A 22,370-nucleotide genomic window follows, 5' to 3' on the forward strand; every position below is an offset into this window, starting at 1 on the left:
CTGGAATAGCTATTCCTTCAGAACATGAGAGAAATTATTGTTTTTCTTGTGGATTATTTTATTGAATTGTTTGTATTGCTTTTCTTCAGCAGACCACAAGGAAGGAAGGAAGGAAGGAAGGAAGGAAGGAAGGAAGGAAGGAAGGAAGGAAGGAAGGAAGGAAGGGTAGAAAGAAGGAAGGAAGGAAGGAAGGAAGGAAGGAGAGGGAGGGAAGAAGGAAGGAAGGAAGGAAGGAAGGAAGGAAGGAAGGAAGGAAGGAAGGAAGGAAGGAAGGGACCAAATCAGGAATATTCTGAAGCAAGAACATTATTCAAATGAATTTTTTTTTAATGTTCACTTGGCAGTCTCCTTCATTTTTTGCTCTTCACACAGGACTGGCCAGATGCCTCTGAGAAACCCACAAACTGGATATGAGGTCTTTCTAGAGACACTCTTCTACTGTGGTTGCCTAGCAACTGTCATTTAAAAGCATTCTACTTCTACTTTTGGAGCCACGTGCATAGCCATCCTCCTAACCAACGGTTCATAAGAGCCTTTTCCTCCTTGTATTTGTATAATTCCCTCTTGAAGCAAAACTAGTGGCCGTAACTGCATCTTACGGCACTGAATTCCACCACTTATTGAAGTGCTGCATTACGAAGGACCTCTTTATCAATCCTAAATCTCTTAGCATTCAGCTTCAATGGAGGAGCTGAAGTTCTACTCTTCATAAGGAGGAAAGTGATCATTTAACCAGTATCTTTGTGCCGCTGAAAAATATGGTAATTGTTTTCTCCTGCGCCCACTCACTTGCTCTAACAATTCTCAGTGCTTGCTTCATCTCGATCTCCTATCTCCACTTAAAGTTTTTATGTGTTCCCCTGAACAGGAATTGATGCTCCACTCCTAGGCGGAACCTCAAACACGACATCTTTCTTAACAACCTTCACTTAAAAAGGAAAGTTGGAGGCAGACCAGAAATTATCCAACACAATTTGGTTCACAAATGGTTTCATCAACCATTCTACAACGTCCTTAAATGTGGGCAGGACCACTCCTCTTAAACTATTCCCTTTTGGATACAACCGCATCTCCTAGGAGACTTTAACCAACCAAGAGGGGCATGGATCTAAAACACTGGTAGACCCAGAGGCCCAAGGACTCTACACTTTTCTCCAGACTTATAGGATCAAACGTTTCCCACATCAGTCCATGTCTCACCTACTTTGAGAAGACCAGCACATCCATCTCCAACCAAATCCATGTAAATGTATGTGACACACTCTGTGAAAAATCCTGTTTGTCCATTTTAAACGTTTTCTCACCTGGGACATTTGATTTAGTAATTTGTTGGAATTGGTGATAGCAATGAATCTATTTTCTATTATTTGTATTTCCTGCCTTTATCTGAGGTAATCGTAGCAGCACCTGGAAGGCTCTGAGAAATTCTAAAGCAATCCTCTATTCAACTTCAAATAATATTAAAATTGTTGTTGTTAACGAGGTAAGCGTATATTATTGTTCAAGACAAATAGCGAAAAGTGAAGTCCTACACTTAGGCAAGAAAAACCAAAAGTACACATATAGATTGGGTGAAACCAGGCTTAATAGCAGTAACTGTGAGAGGGATAATAGAAGGAAGGAAGGAATAATAATAATAACTGTATTGTCATTGTACGTGTATACACAGTATACCCATACAACGAAATTCACTTAACACCCAAAGACCAGGTCCAACACACATAACAATCCCCAAACACACTCCCACCCACCACAATTCCCCACCCCTCAACCACCCAAACATCCACACAACAGACCAAGCAATGCTGTCCAACAGCTCACTGATGGTGGCCCTTTAGTTCATTGTTGAGTGCAATTATAGCTCTGGGATAAAAACTATTCAGAAAATGTGTTGGTCCAAGTTTTAATTGTTCTGTATCTTCTGCCAGAAGGCAACAGTCCAAAAAGATTGTAAGCAGGATGGGAAGAGTCTCTGAGAATGTCATGCAACTTCCTCAAACAGCGAGATTCGAAGATGTCATCCAGGGCTGGTAGCTGGAGCCCGATGATATTCTGGAGGGAGGGAGGGAGGGAGGGAGGGAGGGAGGGAGAAAGGAAGGAAGGAAGGAAGGAAGGAGGGAGGGAGGGAGGGAGGGAGGGAGGAAGGAAGGAAGGAAGGAAGGAAGGAAGGAAGGAAGGAAGGAAGGAAGGAAGGAAGGAGATTATAATGAGAGTGAGGATCTCATGGAAGTCCTACCTTAGCACTTGGCCACCACAGGTGCCCCTGACAGGAATACCGTGTCATGCTCACCACAGCCAAGCCCACCCCAGCCATGCCCCCTGACCATGTGCCCTCCCCCTCAACCCTGATACGACCCTCAATGAAACCCCTGCTCTAGCTCCACCAGGGTAAGGACAATGAGAGGACTTTTAAGGATAAAGAGAGACTCAACCTAGAACTAAGGGGAAATTTTCTGACAGTGAGAGCAATTAATCAGTGGAATAGCTTGCCTCTTGAAGTTGTGGGTGATGATCCTTCAACTGGAGATTTTCAAGAACAGATTGGATGACCATTTGTCCAGAATGGTATAAGATCTCCTGCTTGAGCAAGGAATTGAACTAGAAGGGGTCCTCCAAGATCCCTCCCATCCAGGGGTGAAATGCTCCCGGTTTGGAGAACCAGTAGCAAAATCCCTGCCCCCCCCCATTGCCCAGCTGGAGCCACGCAATCATCAGAGGCTTTTTTAAAATTATTTTTAAAAGCATTTTTTCTACAACCTCTTTGGCCGAAAAAATGCTTTTAAAAGTAAAAAAAAAAAAAAAAGCCTCTGATGATCGCGTGGCTCAGCTGGGATCATCAGAGGCTTTTAAAAGCATTTTTTTCTACAACCTCTTCAGCCGAAGAAGTTGTAGAAAAAATGGTTTTAAAAGAAAAAAAAAACTTGGCCACGCCTACTGAGTCATATTACCCCCAACATACCAAGCCACGCCCACAGAACCGGTAGTAACAAATTTTACATTTCACCACTGCTCCCAGCCCTATGATTCCATGGTTTTCTGCCATGGCTAACATCAATGAATCCAATGAAGAAAAGTACCTTGGAGTTCTCATCTCAAATGATCTAAGTGCCAGAGCTCACTGTAACAGCATTGACAAAAAGGCATTAAGAGTTGCTAACCTAATCTTGCGAAGCTTCTTCTCCGGTAACATTGTACTGCTAACTAGGGCATACAAAACCTTTGCTAGACCAATTCTCGAATACAGCTCGTCTGCCTGGAATCCACACTGCATATCAGACATTAATATAATTGAGCAAGTCCAGAGGTATTTCACGAGAAGAATCCTCCACTCCTCTGCTCACAACAGAATATCTTATGCCACCAGACTCCAAATTTTGAGCTTAGACAACTTAGAACTATGCCGACTTCAGTCTGACCTAAGCATAGTACATAAAATTATCTGCCACAATGTTCTTCCTGTCAATGAATACTTCAGCTTCAACCACAATACACGAGCAAATAATAGATACAAACTCAAGGTAAACCGCTCCAAACTCGATTGCAGAAAATATGACTTCAGTAAGAGAGTGGTCAATGCCTGGAATGCACTACCTGACTCTGTAGTTTCTTCCCCAAACCCCCAAAACTTTAACCTTAGACTGTCTACTGTTGACCTCACCTCATTCCTAAGAGGTCTGTAAGGGGCGTGCATAAGCGCACTAACATGCCTACCATCCCTGTCCTAATATTCCTTTTTACTCTTACTCTTTTCATGTATTCAAATGATGTTTATACTTTTACCTGTTATCTTATACATGTTTGACAAATAAATAAATAAAATAAAATAAAATAAATAAGAATGGATACTGTGGGATCCCTGAATAATGAGATCATTCAATGAGTACACTTTAGTATGTCAGGGATCTAAGCAGATATGAGGGAAAAGCTGTTAAGGTAAGAGATATTTCGAAGGACTTTCCTAGATTTGCTTGGAAAATGAAAATGAGAGTGACCCCCACCCACACATTTTACATAAAAATAAATTTAAATATTGCCCAGAGTTGTTGGGAGTCAGGTAGCATATAAATTTAAATAAATACATAATTTATGGAACAAATCATGTTACCTGCATTCTTATACTTGACTCTCTGAAAGCTTACAGATTATAAATGTCCTCTTTTCATGCTTGAGAAGACCAATGTCAGTCCCCAAATGCGGTTCACTGGTTCATTGCGATCAGATACATAGTCTACAAAATTAATGTAGTTGTAGAAAGTTGTAGAAAGTAGAAAACTGAGAATATTTCTGGGTTTTATTCCCCTGCAGAGATGGACGCTGCAACTGGTTTAGTCAGTGCTATATTATAGAACAGTGAGGCAAGGACCTGGTAAATACTGAATTTTTGGTTCAACAGATATCCAGCTTATTTTCTCTTGGTAATGTATCAAATTTAAAAGAAAAAAAAAGATAGTTGCTTTAATGATTTTCATATATTTTCAAGAATATTATTCAAAAGCTTTCTGGCATATGCCTTCCTCCCTCCCTCCCTCCCTCTGTTTTCCTTCCTTCCTTCCTCCCACCCTCCCCCTTCCTCCCTCCCTTCCTCCTTCCCTCCCTATGTCTTCCTTCCTTCCTTCCTCCCTCCTCCCTCCCTCTGTCTTACTTCCTTTCTTCCTTCTTTCCTTCCTTCCTTCCTCCCTCCTACCCCCTTCCTTCCTTCCTTCCTTCCTTCCTCCTTCCCTCCCTCCCTCTGTCTTCCTTCCTCCCACCCACTTCCTCCCTCCCTCCTTGTATCCCTCTGTCTTCCTTCCTTCCTTCCTTCCTTCCTTCCTTCCTTCCTTCCTTCCTTCCTTCCTTCCTTCCTTCCTTCCTTCCTTTCTCCCTCCCTCCCTCCATCTTCCTTTCCTCCCTCCCTCTCTCCCTCCCTCTTTGATTAAAAACCAGGATATCATTGTGAATAGATATGGAGTTCTGAAAGTCAGTATTGTTACTGCTGGGCAGAAAAACCAAAATCTACTTCAAAGAAGAAGAACATTTTAGTAGATAAACTTTTGAATAAAATTCTACTATATGGGAAGAGATGTACTGTATGCAGAAATGTTCTATTTGCTATTATGCAGTTCTTTCTCCGTGGATCCACAACCTCCTTGCCTTCTCATACTTCCATTTAATTCCAAGAGTGGCTACCTGGAGAGGGCACCATCCATGGTGGCAGCAAGGAAGGTTTCAGGAGGATGGGAAACCAGGTAATAGAGATAAAAGAACCAATAAAATCATCCCAAAGGTGCTTTTTCAAGAAGCAACTGGACACTCTTTGTTATTCCTTGAAGACGTTTCCCTTCTTATCCAAGAAGCTTGTTCAGTTCTTCTTCAGAAAAATGTGATAAAAAGACTACATACCTTATCCTGCATATACTACCTGCAACTAGAATTGCATTTACTCAACAAGAGAAAAATGATGAGACCCCGTCTGAGGGGAATGTAATTAAGAAAACAGTAGAATATGCAGAAATGGACAGATTAACACTTACTATTTAAGGATAAAGAAGAAACTGAATATCTTTTGATAGGGGACATATTCTATCCATGGCTAGATAACAGAAACAGAAGTTAGAAAGGAGGAGATATAAAAAGAGGAAATGGTAGAGTGGAGAGTGGTTAAAGAAGGTGATGTTAAGTATTAAGTATTAATGTTATTATATTATTATGTTATTATATTATTAATACGATGGAGATGAATTATCGCAAGAAAGATGTGTAATATGACTATTTAAACATAAAGGCAAAGGTTCCCCTCGCACATAAGTGCTAGTCGTTCCCGACTCTAGGGGGCGGTGCTCATCTCCGTTTCAAAGCCAAAGAGCCAGCGCTGTCCGAAGACGACTCCATGGTCATGTGGCCGGCATGACTCAACGCCAAAGGTGCACAGAACACTGTTACCTTCCCACCAAAGGTGATCCCTATTTTTCTACTTGCGTTTTTTATGTGCTTTCGAACTGCTAGGTTGGCAGAAGCTGGAACAAGTAACGGGAGCTCACCCCATTACGCGGCACTAGGGATTCGAACCGCTGAACTGCCAACCTTTCGATCAACAAGCTCAGCGTCTTAGCCACTGAGCCACCACGTTAAACATAACTGTACCCAGAACACACACTTTTTGATGAAAATTGAATGTTATATAAATAAAACAAATAAAATGGAAAAAAAAAGTTGCTTGTGCACCTGGACAATGCATGTATACAGTAATTACAATGAATTCCAGTGATTACATTGTATTGAGATTGTTACATTTAAAAAAATCATATACTGTATGTGCATCTATTTATGCATGAGAAGGCCTTATAAATACCATTTGTCTTGCAAAAAAAGAAGAAGAACTGAAGAAGCTTCTTGGATAAGAAGTGAAATGTCTTCAAGGAAAAACAATGGAAGTCCAGTTGCCTCTTGAAAAAACATCTTTGGGACAATCATGACTTGGATGACTGAGAATCTTAGTAGACAATAAAATCATCCTCTGCTATCTACAACTACAAGTATAAAGAGTGCTGAATTTTATCATGCAATCTTCTCTACAATAAATTGCGTCATCCCTGGATCCAGGGGTGAAATCCAGCAGGTTCTGACAGGTTCTGGAGAACCAGTAGTGGAAATTTTGAGCAGCTTGGAGAACCGGCAAATGCCATCTTCTGGCTGGCCCCAGAGTGGGGAGGAAATGGAGATTTTGCAATATCCTTCCCCCTGGAGTGGGGTGGGAATGGAGATTTTGCAATGTCCTTCCCCTGCCACGTCCACCAAGCCACACCACGCCCACCAAGCCATGCCCAAAGAACCGGTAGTAAAAAAAATTGGATTTCACCACTGCCTGGATCCCTCTACTTCTATGCTTCTTCCATGGGGCTGTCATGCCAGCAGCACTGTTGAGAAATTCAGAGAACATATACACCCAGTTCTTGGAATTCCAAATGACTTATTTGATTGTTTTCCACATTAATAGTGAGTTCCATCTGTCAGACGCAAAGGAACAGGATCATACATTAAGTTCCAGTTAAGAAGATTTATTGCTCAAACCTATCCAGTACACAAGAATCTAGTCAACTCACAATCAGCACCAAATTGGCACTAGATAAGAGTTAACAGAATTCAAAAGGGGTCGGATTTAGACTGCTTGTGGGAATGGAATGACCCCAGACTGATTACTTTCTTGACTCTACCCCCGGCGTCTGCGTCTTCTTCTCCTGTGCCATCTGACCACGGAATTCTGGATGGCAAAAAGTACCATATGAACCCTCTAGACAAAACTGTGAACCCTGCAGAAAAAACAATGGCTACCAACCTGCCTTCCATTGAGGACCTGTATACTGCGCGAGTCAAAAAGAGGGTCGTGAAAATATTTACAGACCCCTCGCATCCTGGACATAAACTGTTTCAACTCCGACCCTCAAAACGATGCTATAGGGCACTGCACACCAGAACAAGTAGACCAGTGGTAGGTTGCCCCTGGTTTGGACCGGTTCGCAAGAACCGATAGTAAAACCAGTGGGAGGCTCCGCCCACCGACCCCGACATCATAAGGAAGCTTCTGCATGCGGCCCCATTGCGAACCGGTAGTAAAGGTAAGTAGAACCCACTCCTGAACTTAGACACCAGAACAGTTTTTTCCCGAACGTCATCACTCTGCTAAACAAATAATTCCCCCAACACTGTCAAACTAGTTACTAAGTCCGCATTACTATTAATCTTTTCATTGTTCCCACCACCTCCTCCCACTTATGATCGTATGACTGTAACTTTGTTGCTTGTATCCTTAAGATTTATATTGATATTGTTTCTTGATTGCTTATTTGTACCCTATGACTATCATTGAATGTTGTACTTTATGATTCTTGACGAACGTATCTTTTCTTTTATGTACACTGAGAGCATATGCACCAAAGACAAATTCCTTGCGTGTCCAATCACACTTGGCCAATAAAGAATTCTTTCTATCTATCTATCTATCTGTCTGTCCGTCTGTCTGTCTGTCTGTCTGTCTGTCTGTCTGTCTGTCTGTCTGTCTGTCTGTCTGCCTGCCTGCCTGCCTGCCTGCCTGCCTGCCTGCCTGCCTGCCTGCCTATCTATCTATCTATCTATCTATCTATCTATCTATCTATCTATCTATCTCTATCTATCTATCTATCTATCTATCTATCTATCTATCTATCTATCTATCTATCTATCTATCTATCACTGGAGGCTTTTAAGAAAAGACCGGACAGTCATTTGTCTGGAATAGTACAGAGTCTCCTGCTGGAGCAGAGGGTTGGACTAGAAGACCTCCGAGGTCCCTTCCAACTCTGTTATTCTCCTATAATTCTATTTACAAATCAACTATATTAGCAAGCCAGCTCAAAAAAAGTCTCCTACAGACTATTGAAAATCATGTAGCAGTATCAAACAGAGCTCAGATTTTGCTTCCACTTCTCCAGTTTATCCTTTCAGGACATAAACCAGGATACCTTGTCTGTCAAACTCAATGTAGTGCATTGGCCAAATTGCAAGGAAGGAAAGGGCAGGCCACCCCGGGCCAATGCCTCATTTATCTCCAGCTATTTTAGATGCTGAACAGTTAGAACATGATGTCTATCCTCAAAAAAATCACAGCTCTTTGGACATATCCCCACCCCCCGCCCCGCTTTATGTCTGCTGCCCTAATGTTGTGGAGACTTGGCTGTGGTTTCCTCATGGTGACAAAAGCTGCAGCAGATGCCTTCAGACAGGGAAAATGGGTGGGGAGGGGGAAGAGGAAAAGCCAAGAGGCATACGTCAATAATGTAAACATTATAAAGTATACTGTAGAGTTTTGCATTTTGTGGCTTCTTCGTGAAGTTTAATCTGCGTCGCATATTTAGCGACTCCTAATCCTGCTCGTTCAGAATAATGCTATGGAATCTTTCTGCCAAAATATACTGTTTTCCCTTGGCTTTCTTTAAAGCTGAGATGGGGCCAATTTATTTCTATTGGCAGCTCAGCCCCACAAGTAGTTGCTAAGGTCCATACATTCTGCATGTTGCAGAAGCCACAGATATTAGGAACGACTTCGATTGCTGGATAGATGGATTGCCCCTTCACTTCAAGGGGCTTCAGACAAATTTTAAAAATGTATAAAAAGTGATATAAGAGGGGGGAAAAAAACACTAGAAGCAAAACACTATCTAGATTGGGAGCCTAGATGCATATTCAGACCCAAGCATACAGACACTCATATCCCTTCCTCCTCCTCCTCTTCCTCTGTTCTCCTTCTTCTCCTTTTTCTCCTCCTCTTCCCTCTCCCTCTCCTTCTCCTCCTCCTCCTCCCCTCCTCCCCTCCTACTCCTCCCCTCGTCCTCTCTTCCTCCTCCCCTCGTCCTCTCTTCCTCTCCTCGTCCTCCTCTTTCTCCTCTCTGTTCTCCTTCTTCTCCCTCTCCCTCTCCTCCTTCTCCTCCTCCTCTTCCTCCCCTCCTCCTTTCTCCTCTTTCTCCTTTCTCCTTCTCTTCTTTCTCCTCCTCCTCCCTCTCCTCCTCCTCTTTCTCCTCTTTCTCTGTTCTCCTTTTTCTCTTCTTTCTCCTCCTCCCTCTCTCTCCCCTCTCTCTCCCTCCCTCTCCCTCCCCCTCCCCTTCCCCTTCCTCTCCTTCTCCTTCTCCTTCTCCTCCTCCTCCTCCTTCTCTTCCTCCTCCTCCTTCTCCTTCTCCTTCTCCTTCTCCTCCTCCTCCTCCTCCTCCTTCTCTTCCTCCTCCTTCTCCTCCTCCTTCTTCTCCTTCTCCTCCTCCTTCTCCTCCTCCTTATCTCCCTCCCCCTCCCCTTCCCCTTCCTCTTCCTCTCCTTCTCCTTCTCCTTCTCCTTCTCCTTCTCCTTCTCCTTCTCCTTCTTTCCTTCCAGTACAAAATACAAGGATCAGGAAAGGGCAAAAGGCAATGTCCTGGGAGTGCAATTTCTAAAGACACCTCTCTATAGGCACAGGTTCCATCCTTGTCTTTGTGAATGTGATTGAAACAGGTACACTAGCAAAATGAATTCCACAGGCACACAACACACACACACACACACACACACACCAGCGATATTATTATGCAAAGAAGGCATTGTGTTTTTAAAGTGGCACCAAACTGCTGCCTTAAACATTTGGGCTGCCTGAGGTCAAGCTCAAATGAAAATGAGGGAACTCTCTGCGATGTTTATTCTTCAGAACCAAAAGATCATAGCTGGGGATTCTTAGTTTGGGGGGCGGGGGTGGGTGGGGGAATAAGAAAGAAGGATGAGGCAGGAGGTGGCCTTCTTCTTTTAAAATGAGATCACCCCTTTCATTAATATGCAATAGGAGCTGCCAATTGACCAGGCAACCAAGATGCCCCTCTTCCAATCGTCCTCTTCACTTCTCATTAGGAATACATTCAAACCAGATATGTGTGGGCGATCAGGGTGTGCGTGTTGTGTGCTGTTGCACCATTTGGGTTTGCAACAAAGGCATGCCGCCACACAACTCGCCTCCCACACACACACACTTTCTCTCTCTCTCTCTCTCTCTCTCTCTGGGCTTTCCTCTCCGCACCTCCCTCCATTCTCTTTTTTTTGTAGGGTGTCATTAAAAAACCTGATGCCAAGAGTAGGGACTTGGCAAGGGTTGTGAAATAATTTGCAATCTGCAGTGTTTGCTGGCTATGTCTCAGCCCCCCTCCCTTCTCCTCCCCACACACGCACACATTCCCCTTCCTTCCTTCCCTCCCTCCCTCTCTCCCTCCCTCTCTCTCTCTCTTTTAACCAGCCTGCCTTTTAGTGTCAATAGGGGGCATTCCTGAACTGTCTAAAAGAAAAATAGGAGAATACTAATTAGAATTCTATTGCTAAGAGTTGCCCAGTTGCTGTGCTTATAGATTTCAAGCTCCTTTTGTTTGAATTAAATTGCCAACTTTCTCTTCCCATCCTCCCTTCCACCCTCCCCTTCGAAAACCCTCTCCTTCTCTGCAAAGAGTGGGCATGCAATGAGAGAGAGAAAGAGAGAGAGAGAAAGGGAGAGAGAGAGAAAATGGGTGTTTTATTTGATTGAAAGAGAAATAAAAGCAGGGGGAGGTGGGATGATCTGTAGAAGAAGGGGAAGAAGAAAAAAAAAAAGGCCTGAGCTGCAGGGGGAGGGGGAAAAAATCATAATACCAAAATAAAATAAAATGAAATCCCTACTAGGAAATGTCAGGGCTGTGTTTAAAAACTCGTGGTCTGTTTTGCAGCGTCAGGCTGCTGTCTTATTGGAGGAGGAGGAGAAGGAGAGAAAGGGGGGGTAGAAGGAAAGGAGAGTTGGGCGGGAGAAAAGATTGGCATAAGGCAAAGACCTACTGCCCCTTTGCCCTGACACTGAAATTCTGTGGAATAGCCAGCATGCTTTTCGCCAGCGCGGAGCCAGATGGTTCAAGCTTGTCTGAAACCTTGGGATGAGATCACAAGTTTTGTTCATGGCAGAACACACAACATCTACTGTTATTCTGTTAATACCTCCCTTTGTGACCCATTGTGAGAGGCAGAGAGGCTGGAGAAGCAGAGAGAGAGAGAGAGAGAGAAAGAGAGGGGGGGAGAGAGACAGAGGCGGGCGAGTGACAGAGATGTCATCGACGCAAAGGAGAAAATATATTTAACATTAATTTGTTTTCATCAGCAATTTGAAGACGACGAAGAAGAAGAAGAAGAAAAAGAACTTGACATATTCTCCGATTAAAATATCACCATGGAAAGGAAAGTTTTGCAAGGAATAGGATTTGTGTGGGTGGCTTTGCGAGTTGACAAACGCAATACGCAACTGAAAAAAAAAAAGTTTGGCCATATGTGGATAATTTATCTTTCGGAGAAGCAAGGAAGAAAGACATCCAGGATTTGGTGCCATTCAGAATAAAATAAAAGCCTTTTTCTTAAAAGTAAACTAAACTAAATAAGAATGATATAAAATTAACAGGGAGAAGAACATTTTCCCCTCTCTGACACACATTGTATTTGCTGCCTATAAATAGTACAGTTTCTGATTAATTTGATCCCTCATTTTGGGGCTTATTTGAAAAGTACATCTTAGGACCTTTTTCTCTCAAATCAGTTCTACTCTGACTCAATCCTTAGTTCTTGTTGGCTTTTTTCATCTCCAAATCTACATTTTTATCTAAAAGGTGGTGTGTGTGGGGGGGGGGAGAACTAAGCATAATTCTCCTGAATTGGGAGGATTAATTCAATCACTTTACATACATCATAAATGCATGTATGAATTTTGCAATCCTTAAATCGAGGACAAGCACATAGGCAAAATAGCCAAATGAATATCCCGCAGTCCGGTGAGCCATCAAAAGCTGATATGTACACGAATCACACTGAAATGAAAACAACATCATTTGTTCAGCCGTAAACCGTCGTTTGACCATGTTCTTTGCAGGCCTGCTTAAATTCTGGTTTATGGACATGGCTTTAAACCTTAGAAGTATGGGCTATATGAGTTCTGAATTAAATTTGATTTGGCCGCCGATTTGATAAAGATAAAGATAAATCTATAAACCCATAAATATATATATATATATATAACCTTCCCCTTTCTTCTTCCTCATAAAGTCATCCTTTCTATATCATGCTTCCTTTTTTATTATTATTATTATTAGGCTGGAGATCTTGGTAAATAATATTCCTTTCAGCTGGGTCTAAAACACCAGGTCGTTTTGGTTTGATTTGCCTTTTTTGTTTTTTCTTCCCCCGTCTGAGGTAAAATCTTCTCCAAACGGGGGAATCGATAGGGTGGCGAGATACCAGCAAAAATCGTCTTCCCCTTCTACCTCTTGTGGGGCCTGTCATGTTTTTTAATTAACAGTCTGCCATCTTCTAACCCCACCCCAGCCTAGGTGCCCCATGAATATTTCATCCGCCTTAGTATAAAGTCCAGAAATAATTTGATTATCACACAAAGTATTTTACAATTGCACATTTGGAGGGAAGCACTTCAGGGGTTGCTTTTTCGGCAGCCTCCAGCAAGCCGTACCTTCGTATCTCATGAAAACTGGAATGCCTCCCATCGTTTCGCATGACATTCCCTGTTGTAGCCTCTTGCAAAACCCTCCCTCCTTTCTCTGTCCTTGTTATAGAACATGTCAGGAGGCAGAGTGGTAGAGTGACCCATGAGATGGCACCTGTCACCAATCTGATTTCTCCTGCCTCCAGCAGGCCAAATTTTGTTTGAACCTGCAGTGGCCTCTGTCATAATCCTCAATTTCCCTTCCACTCTTGGCTTTCCTCCTTAATCCCGTTTCTGCAGGCTGAGGATGTGTTGATGCAGCGGCCAAACCTTTCTCCTTCCCCCACCTTTTCATTTTCTCTCCTGGCTCGGAAGCGTCAAAGTAAAATTCACTGGAAAGCACTGGAAAATCCTTTGGAAAATTAGCTTTCGCAGCTGTATATAATGCAAACACACATGCACACACATGTACACACGGGCAGGCATAGGCCCACAAACACAGATGCACGCGTATTTCCTTCTTTTCTTCTAAATCACAACGTGGTTTGGAAAAAAATGGGTATGAAATGCAACATTTTGAAAAGAAATGGGAATGAAATGCAACATGTTTCATAAATTTCCATGGTAAGCCCGTTTATCAGTTCTCTAATGAAGGCTTTTGGTTATCACTTTAAAAGAACTGGTGCAAGGAATCTACAATAAACAAGATGGTAAAGCTGGCTTCTTGTGGGTTTAATCCTTGTCACTTCTCTACAACCATGAGAGCTGAGTTCGAGTCCATGAATATTCAGTGTCATTTTTCTGCTTTTGTTACAGACAAGACCTATTTTGACCACTGATATACCATTCAAGCACTGGCAAAAAGATATATCTAAATTTATACAGCAAGGGGAAAAAACATGAGTTAAATATAAAATGTTACAAGATGCAAAGGAAAGGGGAAAACTAGGTTTATCCAATTTGAAGTTGTATTTTGCAGTTTGTGGTTTGATCTGGATGAAAGAAACAAGAAACTTTTAGAGTTAGAAGCTCATGACCTGAGGTTTGGATGGCACTGATAATGTATGATGCTACAGAGTTCAAATGAATGTGGATTTTAAAAACATTTTTTTTATTTTTTATCAGACATGCCATATTGAGGATATGGCATAAAAATAAACACAGGTTGCATTGTAGATCTCAGCTCAAAAAGCACTCCATAGAAAAGAAACAGCAGGCAAAGAAAAATGGTTGATGTACCAGGAATTATTGGGAAATTGTCAAGGCGAATTTGAGGTTAAATCAAGAGAGTAACTAATACAGAAGGATATACTTGTCAATGTTGTTTTTTTTTCCATTTACAGTTCTCAGAAATTTTCAAAAAGGACAAAAAGACAGGGTGTGAAACAAAGTAAAACAGAATTTGAAGTACAATTGTGCACTGATTGTGAACACGTAATTGCTAAAATGTATATACACTTTTTGTTGAAATTTGAAACAGAGGAGGAACAGGTCAAAAAATGCATGATATTGGGCGAAAGATTCTGGTTATAATGTAGAGATGACCCAATGGGAAAATATGTGGTTAAAAGGATTGAAATTTAAATTATTAGTATAATTTTAAAGGGATTTTTTATAAACTGACGTATCATTGGTACATGATGCCAGAGAAATTAACTAGAATGTATAAAGGCACTTCAAATGTATGTTGGAAATATCAATGGCACGAAGGGATATTCTATCACATTGGTGGACATATAAAAAATCTTTAAAAGAAATCTTTGGATTCACTTACCTAACTTTAAGATGGAGGATATTAATAATCAGCTGAATCTAGAACTTTTCTTTTTAGGATTGATAGATACACAGTTGGATAAAAGTCATGGGAGATTATTTCAAAATATAATTAATGAGGTGAGATTATTATATTCAGAGAGATTGAAAGATTCAGCATTCACCACTATGGAGAAATGGCTAGTGAAATAGAAATATCTTGCTGAAATGGATAGACTAACTTATTTGATTAGAGGAAAGACAATATCTATGTTTATTTATCTATATTTATAGATAAATTTATAGATAAATATATCTTATAGTGCAGAGGGGCAGCATAAAACATTTAATAAATAAAATCAATAAAACCCCATATAGACTTTTTGCATAAAAATGAAGAAATACAACTTGCAATTTATGGTTGGGATAATTAGACAGAATAGATTATAGAAAGAAGAGAGTCACAATGTAATTTTAGAGAGACGGAGGTTAAAATTTAATGGTACTTATAAGTTGCTGTGAAGAATATTGGAAAATACTTTTTACGTTTTTATATCTTTCTTTATGTCTTTTCTTCTATTTCCTTCTATTTTCTTACTGCACCTTTGTCTATTTCCATTCTTTCTTTCTTTTTTTACCTTTTCTGTTCTAATTTAATTTGTTGCAACGTCTTAAAACTTTTAAGAAAAATTATATATATATTTTTTTAAAAAAAAAGTTAGGTGGCATTTTTCAGTCGCAGGAGACTTTCCACTTCTCCTTCTCTTAGACACCGAATCTTGACTCTGAGACAAGTTTCAGCTGCCCAGCAAGGGTATTGATCTCATCACAGTGACAGCCAAAGCAGTGGTGGGATTCAAATTTTTTTACTACCAGTTCTGTGGGCGTGGCTTGGTGGGCATGGCACGGCTTGGTGGGCATAGCTTCGTGGGCGTGGCAGGGGAAGGATACTGTAAAATCTCCATTCCCTCCCCACTCCATGGTCATGTGGCCGGCATGTCTGAACACCAAAGGCGCATGGAACGCAGTTACCTTCCCACCAAAGATGGTCCCTATTTTTCTACTTACATTTTTTACATGCTTTTGAACTGCTGGGTTGGTAGAAGCTGGGACAAGTAACGGGAGCTCATCCTGTTATGCAGTGCTAGGAATTCGAACCGCTGAACTGCCGACCTTCTGATTGACAAGCTCAGCTTCTTTGCCACTGAGCCACAGCGTTCCTTTCCAGGAAACTAAGCACATGCTAATTTAAAGACGCAAATATACATTTAAAAAGAATGGCTATAATTTAAACCCAAGTGTTATTGGTCTGACTTAGTGCATCTGTTGACCAAGCGCAAACTGAAAGGGCAAAGCCTCAGGTTCCTCCCAGTCCTTCCCTTTCTCCATTTCAGGTTTTATTTATTTTTAATTTATCATCAATACCCTTTAGTAGATTCATCCAACAAATGATAAAGTACAGACATATTCAAAACCTTGAAATTGAAATGTTCAGTTCTGACTTTGAAACAATTGTTTGGAGTTTGAAATGGATTGTTTCAACTGTTCTGCCAATGTTTCAAGGTCAAGAAATATAGAGTTTAATTGGATACTTGAAACTCAAAGTTGGGCCAAATTGAATCTAAACACAGGTTTAGACTAAATTGAGGTTTGCATTCTTAGCGTCTCCTCGTTTCCCCCCACAATGAGTTTATGGACTTAGAAAAACAATTAATCCATTAAAATGGGGGAAAGTTTTCTTTTCTCTTTCTTCCTCACTCATGAAGGCCTCATGAATTAATGACTAAAGGGAATCCCGGTGTTCTGATTTCATGAAATAATTTTGTGTTAATGTCATGACTCTCAAAAATAAAAGAGGGATAGAAAAAAAAAACAGAAAAGGTTAACAAGACAGAATGTTTGTCGAGATCATCAATCATCCATGGTTGTCCCAAAGGTGCTTTTCAAAAGACAACCGGACTCTTCTTGGGTTTTATTTTTCCCTTGAAAACGTTTCGCTTCTCATCCAAGGAGCTTCCTCAGTTCAGAACTAAAGAACTTGGATGAGAAGCAAAAGGTTTTCAAGAAAGGAAGGACGGAAGGAAGGAAGGAAGGAAGGAAGGAAGGAAGGAAGGAAGGAAGGAAGGAAGGAAGGAAGGAGAGAGAAAGAAAGAAAGAAAGAAAGAAAGGAGGGAGGGAGGGAGGGAGGGAGGAAGGAAGGAAGGAAGGAAGGAGAAAGAAAGAAAGAAAGAAGGAAGGAAGGAAGGAAGGAAGAAAGAAAGAAAGAAAGAAAGAAAGAAAGAAAGAAAGAAAGGAGGGAGGGAGGGAGGAAGGAAGAGAAAGAAAGAAAGAAAAAAAGAAGGAAGGAAGGAAGGAGGGAAAGAAAGAAAGAAAGAAAGAAAGAAAGAAAGAAAGAAAGAAAGAAAGAAAGAAAGAAAGAAAGAAAGACCAATTGCCTTTGGAAAAGCATCTTTGGGTCTTGATCTTCCTGGATCAGAAGTAAGCTGTCTCTTTAACCATAATAAATACACCCTTGTTGGCCTTGAGAGATCTTGGGGTCTTAGAAGGTCTACCATACATCTTGGCTGTACCCCAACATCTCCTCCTAAGTATTCTGTGCTTCCCACTGAGCGATAAGCAAATATGATAACCTTTCTGTTTTGCAGAGAAATAGATGGGGGTGGGAGTTTTTCCATTGCAACACACTCTTCTGGATTGTGTGAGCCATCTCCTCATACTCTAACCCTCTTTTTTTTCTTCTGACAAACATGTGCAATTAAGCTCATCTACAGTGAAGCCAGTGTAATGAAACAAGCAACAGAAAAAGATCTCACATGTCAGGGACAGCTATCATTTCAGGTGTATGTCAGTGGGCATGCACACCCACGTGTGGCTCTTCTTACACAACATCTCCAGAGCATTGTGTAAGAAAGCTGGAGAGTCACATTTCAGTTCACCCGCTCTACAGTGATCCTACCCAAAGCATTTATAAAAAAAAAAAAAAAAAATCTCCACACATTAGAAGAAACAAATTTACAATGCACCACACAGAGAATAAAAGCAGAAAGAGAAAGGGAGAAAGAGAAAGAAAGAAGCCTGAGAAAGATTTAACAAGCTTCTTTATCCTTCCATGTGTTTCATTGGGTTCTCTCTGAAAGCCTCTTCTGTTAGTTTCGAAATGTCAATTTCTTTTGAAGAAAACTGAGGATTGCCCTAATATCCTTGAAATGATTGGCTTCATTTTGATGTATAGTTACTTATTTAAATTAGTTTTCCTCTTACTTTGTGTTTGTAAGAAATATTGAAAATGTCTCTTTTAGAAGTCTTTCTTTCTTTCCTTCCTTCCTTCCTTTCTTTCTCTCTCTCTCTCTCTCTTCTTTCTTTCTCTCTCTCTTCTTTCTTTCTTTCTTTCTTTCTTTCTTTCTTTTTTCTTTCTCTCTCTCTTCTTTCTTTCTTTCTTTCTCTCTCTCTTCTTTCTTTCTTTTTTCTTTCTTTCTCTCTCTTCTTTCTTTCTTCTTTCTTTTTTTTCTTTCTTTTTTCTTTCTTTCTTCCTCTCTCTCTTCTTTCTTTCTTTCTCTTTCTTCTTTCTTTCTCTTTCTTTCTTTCTTTCTTTCTTTCTTCTCTTAGACACAGAGCAATGTTGTTTCATAAGTTCTTAGGTGTCTTCCAGGTGTCCAGCCAGTTACTTTGTAAAATTAAATATTAGATTAACCCAAGTTGTCTTTCCTATAATAAATGCACATCAGACTTGAAAATGTGTAAGTTACGTTAGTGAGGAAGACTTACATCCATCTCACTCTTCCAAACTCACAGCTAACAATTCGTTTTAATTCTTCCTCCCATCCTGTAGTCTAATGGAACTTGGTTAGTCTCCCTTGCTGATTGACAGGGAAAGAAGAACCTATAATCTAAAAAGTCATTGGAGGATGATAAGATTAATAAAACTGTGTTGTACTTGCTTTTCAATTCTAAAAGAAATCAACCCTGACTGTTCTTTGGAAGGACAGATATTGAAGCTCAAATACTTGGGTCATCAAATAAGAAGAGAGGACTTATTTTGAAAAGTCCCTGATGTTGGGAAAGACGGAAGGCAAAAGGAGACGGGGATGACAGAGGATGAGATGGTTAGATAGTGTCATCAATGCAATGGACATCAATTTGGGCAAACTCCGGGAGACAGTGGGGCCTGGCATGTTGTGTAATCTATGGGGTTGTGAAGAATGGAATGGAATGGAATGGAATGGAATGGAATGGGATGGGATGGGATGGAGTGGAGTGGAGTGGAGTGGAGTCGAGTCGAGTCGAGTCGAGTCGAGTCGAGTCGAGTCGAGTAGAGTAGAGTAGAGTAGAGTAGAGTAGAGTAGAGTAGAACAGAACAGAACAGAACAGAACAGAACAGAACAGAATAGAATAGAATAGAATAGAATAGAATAATGGAATGAAGAATAGTGTAAAACGGAACAGAACGGAACGAACAGAACAGAACAGAACAGAACAGAACAGAACAGAACAGAACAGAACAGAATAGAATAGAATAGAATAGAATAGAATAATGGAATGAGGAATAGAGTAGAATAGAGCAGAGGAGAGGAGAGCAGAACAGAGCAGAGGAGAGCAGAGCAGAGCAGAGTAGAACAGAACAGAACAGAACAGAACAGAACAGAACAGAATAGAACAGAACAGAATAATGGAATGAAGAATAGAGTAGAATGGAAAGGAACGGAACGGAACGGAACGGAACGGAACAGAACAGAACAGAACAGAACAGAACAGAACAGAACAGAATAATGGAATTTATTTATTTATTTATTTATTTGTTTAAATTTCTATACCGCCCTTCTCCAATGTAGGACTCAGGGCGGTGAACAGCCAAAGTAAAAACAAGACATACATACAAAACATACAAAATCTAAAATCTGTTTAAAATAATTAAATAATTTTGGCCGTAATTAAAACATTCCAATTTAAAATCCGTTTAAAATTTGACTCAAGCCAGCCCAGCTAGTTGAAATAAATGGGTTTTTAGGGCCCGACGAAAAATCCGGAGGTCTGTTATTGTACGTAGCTCTGGGGGGAGGTTGTTCCAGAGGGTGGGCGCCGCCACAGAGAAGGCTCTCCCCCTGGGGGTCGCCAGCCGACATTGTCTGGCGGACGGCACCCTGAGGAGGCCCACTCTGTGGGAGCGTACTGGCCGGTGGGAGGCTATTTGTGGCAGAAGGCGGTCTCGTAAGTACCCCGGCCCTAAGCCATGGAGCGCTTTAAAGGTGGTCACCAACACCTTGAAGCGCACCCGGAAGACCACCGGGAGCCAGTGCAGCTCGCGCAGGAGAGGTGTCACGTGGGAGCGCCTCGTCGCCCCCAAAATCCCCCGCGCAGCCGCGTTCTGGACCAGCTGGAGCCTCCGGGTGCACCCCAGGGGGAGCCCCATGTAGAGAGCGTTGCAGTAGTCCAGGCGGGAAGTGACGAGTGCCTGAGTGACTGTGCGTAGGGAGTCCCGATCTAGAAAGGGGCGCAACTGGCGTATCAGGCGAACCTGATAAAAAGCCCCCCTGGCCACGGCCGCCAAATGATCTTCTAACGACAGCCGTGCGTCCAGGAGGACGCCCAAGTTACAAGCCCTCTCCGTGGGGGCGAGTGATTCGCCCCCAATAGCCAGCGATGGCGTCAGCTGGCTATATCGGGACGCCGGAAGCCACAGCCACTCGGTCTTGGAGGGGTTGAGTTGGAGAATAGAGTAGAATAGAACAGAGCAGAGCAGAGCAGAGCAGAGCAGAGCAGAGCAGAGCAGAGCAGAGTAGAGTAGAGTAGAGTAGAGTAGAATAGAATAACTTTATTGACACTTTATTGTGCCTTTGGCATTTAGTTATGCTGGCCACATGACCACGGAGACATCTTCGGACAGCGCTGGCTCTTTGGCTTTGAAACAGAGATGAGCACCGCCTCCTAGAGTCAGGAATGACTAGAACATATGTGCGAGGGGAACCTTTATCTTTTAATCTATCTATCTATCTATCTATCTATCTATCTATCTATCTATCTATCTATCTATCTATCTATCTATCTATCTATCTAAACCAAATACCATTCACTCATCACGAAATCTCCAGAACGGTAAAGCCTACAAACTTGAAATTTGCCACGTATGTTCCCCTAGGTGCTCACTAAGAAAGGATTTTTCAAAATGACCATCAGATCATTAGTATTTCATATACAGTATTATATTCACACGTTCTGATGCTAAGGAGTTAGATATTCTACTTCCCCTCCCTACCTGAAAGGAACTCTGTTCCAACTGCCAGTTGCCTTATATTCACACGCTCTGATGCTACCCCTTCGCTAAACCGGGCGTTGGCATGGCTAGCACGTGACTCATCCAGCCTGCTTGCTGGGACATTCTACTCCCACTCCCCCTCTGGTTCCAACTGGCAGTTGCCTTATAGTAACACACTCCGATGCTACGGAGTTCCACATTCTACATTAAGTTTCAAGCTTTAAGTGTCAATTTATCAAGCCCGAGCACATAGTTTCGTAGCGAAGCACGGGCGTCCAGATAGTTAGATATATTTCTAAGGAACGGATAGTTAAGACTCCATTAGAGACAGAACCTTTATCAGAAAGCAGTACTGGGCAGACTTTTGCAAGGGGAGTGGGACTGTAAGCCATGTATGTCAGGCAAAGAATTAATAATATGGAAATATGGATGCTCTCATGTCCTTTTTTGAGAGCTTCCTGGAAGCAGCTGCTAAACCATTGTGGGGATTTTAAACAGAATGCTAGCCCTGAAGCCTGAGCCAAGAGATCTTGTCTTACGTTGGCATGTTCCTCTTTAAATGTCAGAGAAAAGTCCATATGGTACAAAAAGTCCATCTTCTGGTTTCTATAATTTGATTAATCATTTGCATACGCATATACCCAATCTTTCCCCCCACAAAAGGATCACTCCTTCCTCCTATGGAGATAAACGGGTATGTACGTGTTGTCCTTCAATGGGAAAAACAAATTAGAAGCAACTCCCCTCCCTTTCAGAAGACTGAAAGCTAGGTAAAAGTAAAGGTTCCCCTCGCACATACAGGTGAAACTCGAAAAATTAGAATATCGTGCAAAAGTTCATTTATTTCAGTAATGCAACTTAAAAGGTGAAACTAATACATGAGATAGATTCATTACATGCAAAGTGAGATAGTTCAAGCCTTGATTTGTCGTACTTTTGATAATTATGGTTTATAGCTCATGAAAACCCCAAATTCACAATCTCAGAAAATTAGAATATTGTGAAAAGGTTCAATATTCTAGGCTCAAAGTGTCCCACTCTAATCAGCTAATTAAGCCATAACACCTGCAAAGGGTTTCTGAGCCTTTAAATGGTCTCTCAGTCTGGTTCAGTAGGAATCACAATCATGGGAAAGACTGCTGATCTGACAGTTGTGCAGAAAACCATCATTGACACCCTCCATAAGGAGGGAAAGCCTCAAAAGGTAATTGCAAAAGAAGTTGGATGTTCCCAAAGTGCTGTATCAAAGCACATTAATAGAAAGTTATGTGGAAGGGAAAAGTGTGGGAGGAAAAGGTGCACAAGCAGCAGGGATGACCGCAGCCTGGAGAGGATTGTCAGGAAAAGGCCATTCAAAAGTGTTGGGGACTTTCACAAGGAGTGGACTGAGGCTGGAGTCAGTGC

At 41.6% G+C, this 22,370-nt stretch overlaps 1 long non-coding RNA gene across 1 annotated transcript; it reads right to left on the reverse strand.

The window, feature by feature from the left end:
• Positions 1–17,798: 17,798 nt before the first annotated feature.
• On the reverse strand, positions 17,799–21,113 carry LOC117669883 (uncharacterized). The gene is made up of 2 exons (XR_009623295.2): positions 20,967–21,113; positions 17,799–18,380 (listed from the first exon to the last, which is right to left on the reverse strand). It is a non-coding gene; the product is annotated as an uncharacterized LOC117669883 (long non-coding RNA).
• Between the last annotated feature and the right edge of the window lie 1,257 nt (positions 21,114–22,370).

The sequence above is a fragment of the Pantherophis guttatus genome, chromosome 13 (genome assembly GCF_059756535.1).
Source record: "Pantherophis guttatus breed Tessera chromosome 13, ASM5975653v1, whole genome shotgun sequence".
NCBI lineage: Eukaryota > Metazoa > Chordata > Lepidosauria > Squamata > Colubridae > Pantherophis > Pantherophis guttatus.